Here is a 7,193-nt window from a genome sequence, read left to right on the forward strand (position 1 = left end):
TTATACCCAATAAGTTTACTGCCTTATCTTAATTCCATCCAACTGTTTTATGAGATCTTGCTTTAGAAGTGAGTGGATGGTAGTTTAAGAGAGTTGAACAAGGGGTTTGAGTCACATGTAGTTAGTAAGCAATGGACTGGGAATTTAAACCTTAGTCATGTCTTCATCATTAAACACAGGGTGATCTTGTGTCTCATCTTAACCCCAAGCTCTTTTTTGGAGTATTTTCACTTCTCTTCTGAGGACAATGAGCACACACAGCCTATGCTCTGGTTTACAGTGTAGGATACCTGCTAGAGAACATGTAATCCAGTTTGGCAAGGTTGCACATCTGAAGCTGTCTTCCCAACAGTTTACAACCTGTTGCCTCCGCTTTCAGGCAGTTTCTGCTAACTATAGAGCCTCATGCTCTCAGGCAGCACAGCAAAGTAAAGAGCTCACCGAACCAGGCAGGCTGAAAAGATCCTTGTGGTTTTTCTCAGGTGAGGTTTCTGTGCATTCTGTAGGATCACAGCATGGATTCTTTTCCAGAGGAAAGCGCTTCCGGGTCTGACCCTAGAGCCTGATCCTTAGTCATCCCTGGAGAGAGGAGTCAGAGGAGGAAGGGATTTCCCAACTAAATAGTACTCTGTTCATTGCTGAAGAATCCAAGTAGGTTTGCGTTGTCTTCTGGGTGGAGGGCCCTGCAGCTGGGGAAGGCAGTGTGGGGACTTCCCACAGAGGGAGGGGGAGGGGAAAACCAGAGTCAGCTCCCTGTATTCATTTGCTAAGGCTACCATCACAAAATCCCATGGACAAGGTGACTTAAACATTGCACTAGATGTCAAAAGTCCGAGATCAAGGTTGTTTTGAACTTGATTTTTTCCTGTGGCATCTTTGCTTGGCTTGAAGCTGGTTACCTATGGTCCTCTGTACATGTGCACCCACCCCTAGGGCCTTTTTTTCCCCTCTCCCCAATTTTCTCTTTTTATAAGGATGTCCGTCAAAATGAGTTAGGGTATACTTCAGGAAACCCATTTTCCCCATTAATTAATTAATTTATTCACTTTATATCTCCTCCCAGTGTCCCCTCCCACAGCCCCTCCTCCATTCTTTCCTCCCTTTCATCTCTGAAAAAGTTAAGATTCTCCCTGGGTACCAACACATCCTGACATCTCAAGTTGCTGCAGGACTAGGCACATCTTATCCTCTCCCATTGAGAGGAAAGGCAGCCCAGTTAGGAGAATGGGATCCACAGGCAGGCAACAGAGTTGGGGGAGGTGGGGTAAGCCCTGACTTAAGTTGTTGGGGACCTGCACAAAGACCAAGCTGCACATCTGCTGCATATGTATGGGTGGCCTAGGCCTAGAACAGCCCTTGTATGTTCTTTGGTGGGTGGTTCAGTCTCTGGGATCCCCAATGGTCCAGGTTAGTTGACCCTGTTGTTTTTTTTTTTTTGTGGAGTCCCTATTCCCTCTGCAGGAAACTCCCTTTTAACTTAATTGTCTCTTTAAGGATTATGTCTGCAGACACAGTCACATTCTGAGGCACATCACACATGTATGTATTGGAGGGAGATTCTCCCTGGTGGCTCTTCTAGGATGAATGGCTGTTATCCCAGCATTCTGGAGGTAGAGGAAGGAGAATCAGGAATTCAAGGTTACATTTGCGTACCTGTTTCCGAGAGAGAGAGAGAGAGAGAGAGAGAGAGAGAGAGAGAGAGAGAGAGAGAGAGAGAGAGAGGAAGTAAGTGATAGAGAGCCAGGCATTCAGCACCTGTGCTTCTGTGAGCTCTCCTGAGAGTGTAAACAGAAAGGAGACCAGAGAACCTATGGCTGAGAGAAGGACTGACAAGTCCTCAGGAAAGTGACAACCTGATCCTCATATTTTATGCTTAATATAAATCATCAAGGAGGAAACCGACAAACTCGTCTTCAGGATCCGACAGTTCCCATACATATGTCGTATTCTTTTTTCCCCACAAGGAGTTAGAAGTTTTCAAGTCTTTCCAAAAGAATCTTTACAGAACCCACACTGGGGTCTCCCATGAGCAGTAGCAGCGCATTCTTCCTGGGGAGAACTTGTAGAGGGGCCACAGATGTGTGCAGACCTCATGATCTGCCATTGCATGAGAATTTCCTCTTTGGCTCGCTGGAGAGTTCTATCCTGCCACAGAATGGCTGGAAAGCCCTCCTGAGCTATTGCTTTCTGGAGGGCTTTAGCTCTTCAACCAGGTGGTAGCTCTGAGTCCAGCAGGATCATCGTGTTATACTTGATGTTCCCAAGACTGACATCACTCTAATACTCACTTCCTACTTAGAGGTAACCTAGGCAACCCTATCTAGTGTAGACACTGTTGGCTACCTACCAGGAAGCTGTCTTCCACCACCCTTTTCTTCTTTGTTACTAAGATCTGAATTTAGTTGCCCTCCTCTGAAGATGCAAGCCATTTAAAAAGCTTGACCTTCCATATGGTCACAGGTACAACCTCATTGGTCCAGGCCAACAAAGGTGGCTTCCCTAGACTTAATGGTTACTCCCTCACGGGCAGTTTATATGAGCACTGGCTAAAGAGACACGAGGAGACTTCTGATAGAGAGGTCCAAGGCAAGGACATTCCCTTTCATCATCAGGTTTTTGATGTAAGACTTGACCCAGAGCAGGTTTTGGAGCTGCAGAAAGGACTGCAACGTAGAGTTGATTTGTGATATTTCTATGTCAAATGACATATCCCGCTTTGATTCAAGACTTGAGGTTCTAGCTCAAGACTTCCCATTATACACAAATTTTTTAAACCTTATTTTTAAAGCTGCTATTCTTATATTATTTGCTTGGTAGAGTATCCAACAGGGTTTCTGCTTGCCAAGTGAACATTGATTGAAGAAGCTGAGTTGGCAAACTCTTTTCTCTCTCACATATGAAAAGAGAAAAAAGGCAGGCATATCTGACTAGTGGTGCTGGCTAGACTGTCTCCTAAAGATGCTCCAAGTCTTCAAAGGTCCTTATTAGAGAGATCCTTATTTCTAAAGACTGATCTGGTTCAAGAAGAGTACAATCAAGTTTATAAGACGTTTATAAGAACTTTCTCCTCTCTGACAGAACGTAGGATTCACTGTTGATATCTTATGGACAGCAAGGAGAGATTTGAGTGTGTGTTAGTGGCTTGGAGTCGTTTTGCATAAGCACAATCTCAGAGCATGACTAATCATGCCAAGTTGGGCTTGAGTGAAGACTTGATCAGAGATCCGGAATATCTGGTAGCAGTGGAAAGAGCGTGGGGCAGGAGCATTGTACTTGGGTACAGGGGATGCTGATAAGAACACCTCTGATATCGGGGTTGTGGCTCCAACATGACATAGTTCATGATTTTCTACAACAGGCATTGTGCACAGTGTGTGTCAGACACTGCACCAGGTGCTTGAGAAACAAGGAAACCAGATCTTTCCAACGAGGATCATGTAGTTTACAACACAGGCCAGCCTCCAGGCAGCCCCTTTCTTCCCACTCCTGTCTGTCAGCCCCAGTCTTGATGCCCTGATAATTTGGACATCTCCTCCCACTATAAATGATAGTGTTGCTGGGGTATAAATTATGTATGCCATCTGCTCTCTCACACATTCCATGTGATTTCCTTGTTATCAAAATTCAGAAATGAAGTTAGTTTAAGACTGCGAGGAGTTCCTGAACACCTACTATGAAAAGGCAGAGGGTAGGGGGCATACCAAGGTGACTAAGATATCAAGCATGTTCGTTGAACAAGGGTCAGTTGAAGTTAAGGGTCCTGCATACTCTAAGTCAGAGCAAGCAACTGGATGACAAAAAAGCATTTGAATGGTACAGCCTATGAGCGCTAGGTAAATGTGACTCAATTCAACACATTTTTTTTTTTTATGATTGAGTATTTCACTGTAACAAGTGTTGAATTAAGTTCCTAGGACACAGGAATAAACCCGTTCAAATCCTTCCCTTCCAGGAGCTCACAGTGCGTAATGATGCAACACTATTAGTCATCTCAGGAGCATTTATTAAGCACTAGATTTCCATATAGCACTTCGCTTAATAATTAACTTGACTGTATGAGGCATTCAGGGATTGAGTAAGTTTCCCAGGGTTCAGATGACAGGTGAGAGAGAGGTTAATGAAGAATCTATTTATCAGTCCTATGTATAGCAGGTGTAGAATGGAAAGACTAGGATTTTTGGCAGGCAAACTGGGATAACAAACAAAGGGACAACCCACTACTGTCTTATGGACAGGTGGTTAGGAAGTATACTGGTTCAAGAAAGTGGCAGTAGTAGGTTCTTCTCTAGGGTCTATTATGTCCCCAGCCATAGGTAGTTGGCGAGGTTACTAGTACCAGGCGTGAATCTCCTCCTTTTGAGAGGGATGTAAGTCCAATTAGACGACTACTGGTTACCCCAAAGATATAAGTGCCACTAGTTCACCACCGGCATATCTCACCTTGGCTGGTCATTATTGTGGTTCATAGGCTTTACCACAGGGTAGGACTAGTGATTGACATTTCTCCCTTGATGGCTTGCATAGCAAATTCAGATCCTTCCTCCTTGATTCCTCCGAGTCCTGTGTCTGAAGTGTGTGGTGTCTTCAGCAAGAGGGTCTTACCTTCAAGTTCTGGTGGACAACCAAGGGCAATGGCAACGGTTTCTACTGTTTGGGGACTCTCTTGAACATCTCTAGATAGGAGGTTTCCCATTCCTGTCTCTGGTGTTTTTGTAAAATAGTCCATGGCTCTTGTAGGAGTATTGTCTCCCTAAGTTGTCCAACTGTATCGTCACCCCAAGTAGTCGTACTCTATGTAAACTCCATGCATACATACACACATTTACTATAAAATATTTCCTATGGTTTTTATGAAGATAGTGTTGGTCCTTTGTCCCTCCCGCTCCCTTTTATTAGCACCCCCATCTCCTCTTTACACTCACAGCCCCCTTATCTGGTTTTCCCCATTTCCCCCTGTCCTGTGTCCTGCTGTTCCCCTTCCCAGAGCACTCTCCTCACAATCCTTTTTTACTTTCTGGCTGCTGTGGTCACTCCAGGTTCTCCACTCACATGTGAAGATTTGGGTCTACAAATATGAGAGGATATGGAGTGTTTCTTCTCTGGGTCTGGGTTCCCTCCCTCAGCACAATATTTTCGAGTTCCACTTATTTACATGCAAATTTCACAATTCCTTTCCTTCTTTCTTTCTTTTTTTTTAAAACAGTTGAATTGAATTCCATGGTGCTTATGTGGCCTGCGGTTCATTTCACTATCCATTCATCAATCAAAGGACTTTTGTGTCGTTTCCGGTTGGTAACTCCTGTGAACAAAACAGCAAGGAACATGGCTGAGCAGGTACCTGTGGAATAGGATGTCCAGGCGTTTGAGTGTATGCCAAGGAATGTTTTGTGAGTTCTTTGTGTATTCTGAATGCTAATTCCCTAGCAGGAAAGTTTTTTAATTAATAAGATGAATTTAGATGTTTATATTCTGAGCTGCTCAGAAAAACCTAATAGCATGAAAAGATTGGGGGTAATTCACAAAGTATTATCCGCATGAATCAGCCGTCCTAGGTAGACTGCTGAAGGAGGTGACCGATGCCACCCTTCTTGGGCTTATCATCCACAGCTCCCTTAAAGGTTTCTTGCTCTCGAATGCTTCCTAGCTTCTGATTTTTCTCATTTGACACGATAGGCACAGGGACCGGCTTGGAACTTTTTGAGAGTTCTTGCAATACTCAAGTCAGGGCAAACATGCAAAGGCAGACCACGAGCCCTGAGGCCTCAAGGAGAAATAAACACTGAACACTTATGAAATGCTTCTTTGACAATTAGTCAGCATAAATATATAACTGGGCTTGGGCTGAGTTTATTTTAAATGGATGAGCACTTGCATCTTTGATGCTTGATCTAATGAAGTGTGAGACTTCCAAAGGAAGTGCTCGGAGTCAGTGGGGTGTTTGGATAGTCCTGAATATCCGTGAAGGACATCAGTAAGCCACAAAGGTCTTTGCTCTGTCTGTGGTTTAAACCTAAGTTCACTTGTTGAAGTCAAACATCATATTTTTTTCACCATTTCATGCAAATGATTGTTTTACCTTTTGCTTCTCCCTTCCTTTGATGTTTACCTATTTAAAATGAGCTGGCTTATCATATTCGACTAAAGGATTAAAGAGACCCACTTTCTATATGCCAGGAAGGCCACTCTCCAGTTTCTTTCCAAAGCAGGAGCCTTAGCTCCATTCTCTGGTCTGTGTCATAGGAATCTGTTTATTTGTCAACATTGATGGACTTCTCTGTCAAAAGGCTCCTTGTGGGATGAAGAGACAGTTCAGTTAGTTGGCTTGCAAGCATGAGTACCTGAGGCTCAGAAACCATGTGAGGATGCTGTGTGGTGGAACACCTTTGTAATCCTGTACTCAGGAGACAGTGGAATCCCTGGGACTCACTGGCCAGCCAGCCTACCCTAACTGGAGAGCTACAGGCTAATGAGAGAACCTGTCTCAAAGGAGGCAGATGTTGTTTCTGAGGATACACATGAGGTTGTCCTCTGACTCACACACACACACACACACACACACACACACACACACACACACACGTTTGGGCTTGGGAAGTCCTGTCCTGTCTACTTTTACCTTATCTAAGGAGTGCTACCAATAAGACCCAGCATTTCTGTTCAGTGTTTCTGAGCATCCATGCCGTGATCCTGGGGATGTAGATGTATGGCAAATGCTAAGCAGAAGCTTGAAAACTTGCTCCGTGAAAGATTCTGCTTTAGCCTGGGCTTGGCTCGCTCCTTCCTTCCAAGCTGAAAGCTCTTCAAGTTGGAAAGCAACTGATGGATTCACCTGGTGAAGTGTGAGTCAGATGTCTAAAAGCAAAACCAGGAACGAAGCTCCTCCATCTCAGAAGAGGAATGTCAACTGATGTGACGTTTTCCCAACTAATTACTCCATCTTCCCAGAGCTATCTCTGCTGGTAGGTGAGGGGAGATGGGCGATACAATTAGAACCCTTGTTTGGTTCAGTTATGAGTGCCTGCATCCTTCAGGGGAGGCTAGGCCCCCCTCTTGCTCTGGGACCAGATACACCTCCCATGTATATTTCATTTCTCGGGTCTACTAGTTTTTGCTATAATTCTATCTGGTCAGGTCTGAGGGGAAATCTGTTGGTGTGAGGAAGCTGTTAGGAGATTCTTTCTTTCTCTGAAGAA

At 44.4% G+C, this 7,193-nt stretch overlaps 1 long non-coding RNA gene across 1 annotated transcript in view; it reads left to right on the top strand.

The window, feature by feature from the left end:
- The first annotated feature begins 413 nt into the window (after positions 1 to 413).
- The window catches only part of LOC110296070, a 12,756-nt gene continuing 5,976 nt past the window's right edge, over positions 414 to 7,193 (top strand). The window contains exons 1-2 of the long non-coding RNA XR_002378148.1: positions 414 to 651; positions 5,204 to 5,334. This is a non-coding gene — a long non-coding RNA (uncharacterized LOC110296070). The remainder of the gene's footprint in view (positions 652 to 5,203; positions 5,335 to 7,193) is intronic.

The sequence above is a fragment of the Mus caroli genome, chromosome 1 (genome assembly GCF_900094665.2).
Source record: "Mus caroli chromosome 1, CAROLI_EIJ_v1.1, whole genome shotgun sequence".
NCBI classification, from domain to species: Eukaryota; Metazoa; Chordata; class Mammalia; order Rodentia; family Muridae; genus Mus; species Mus caroli.